The following is a 1,639-nucleotide window of genomic DNA, read 5'->3' on the forward strand; positions in this document are numbered from 1 at the left end:
CAGAAAAAGACATACAATGCTTTGTTTGAGAACACACATTATTGGACAGAGATTTGAAAGAAGTTATGTCATGAATGCTTGGAAATGAGTTTTGAACAAAAGAGAGATATCCTGTTGAGTTTTGGAGATTTCATTTGGCAAGTGTTAGTGGAATGGCAATGAGATTAAGTTGCTGGTAATCCCAAGCTCTTGAATGTCATGACATTGTCTGCAAGCTGGCACTTGGAATTTGTATGACATTAGCTGACAGACTACAGTGCTGTTGCACAGAAGGTTAGTGAGTATGTACTTTTTGAGTGAGCAGACTAAACTGGTGGCCATGTGAGAAGATTTTCTCAGTGTGCTACTAACGTAATGGGTCTTACATGTTCATTGCAGCTATTTTCAGTGTATATCGATATAGACAAATGAACGCAATCCCATAATTGAATGTGAAAACGCCATGTGGCACTAGAGCGAGACTTGAAATGGAAGTTTTCTAGAAGACGTCTGGCTGAATATATTCAAGTGATACTACAATTACTGTGCATTGGAATTGTATAGAAGGTTGACTCACAAATTGCAATGTGTTGGGAAGCTACGTATCTACTGGCGTCAGCTCCCATTGGAAGTAAAGGTTTGTGAATATGTTTGCAGTTTGCTTGTCGAATTCGTTGACTAGTGTAAGAGCTAAGTAAATTGTGAAGGATCACTATTAGTTGTCCTTAGCTATTGTTAAATTTGTACTTTTGATATAGTCAGATCTGTTTAGTGTGATTATTTGCAGTTGGGTGTACTATCTTAAGCACAGGGCATTGCATCTTTATACAGTGAGAAGTGGCACAGAGTTAGTGGAGAATAGCGTTGTTCTCTCAGAGTTCAGTATTTTGTGTGTTCATGAATAGTTGAGTACTAGGTGGGGGAAGAAAGCTACTATGAAAAATGACATAGTTTACTTAAGACACGGGATATATGTGTTAATTAGGTATATGGTGAGTGTTTGAAATTCTTGAGAAGAATTAGTAACTGTCATTTGCAGTTGTAAATAAGTGGCAGTGTAGAGTACAGTGTGTTGTTATTATAGCAATGCTTGAAACATTTGTTTTACATATAACATGCCTTGGTGATACGTGTCTTGCTTTGACAGGATGATCGATGCTAGTGAATACTATCGATATCACCGATAGCGGATTAAGACAGTGAGGTTTTCATGCAGTGATGCATTGGAGAAATTTGAGAGAGCAGAGCTAAGAGTTTTTGAAGCTTGTTGGGAAGTCGTATTTCATAGTTTGGTGCTTTTCTTGAGCCGGGTCCATTTACTATTTTTTATGCGGTGAAGAAGCAAAGCAGTGCGTTATCATTAGCATATGCTGAAGGCAGACTTACAGTGGAGAATAGTTGCTGCACATTGAAGTACCAAAAGGAAATGTTGATGAGGTAAGGAATAGTGTTTGAATACAAAAGTTTAGTCCTAAAGATATTTATAGAATGAGAGGGAGATTGAAATTTAATTGTGCATGTTGTATTTGAAGCAATGCAAAGTTTGTGGAGGGTAAATTTGAATGTGACAGTGTCAGAGTGACAGGTTGAAGTTTCGAGGTACGTGCGTGTCTTGCTAATTTTTGGATAGTTGGTCCTATTTACAGTGATGTGATTATTG

Source organism: Schistocerca serialis, chromosome 10 (genome assembly GCF_023864345.2).
Source record: "Schistocerca serialis cubense isolate TAMUIC-IGC-003099 chromosome 10, iqSchSeri2.2, whole genome shotgun sequence".
NCBI lineage: Eukaryota > Metazoa > Arthropoda > Insecta > Orthoptera > Acrididae > Schistocerca > Schistocerca serialis.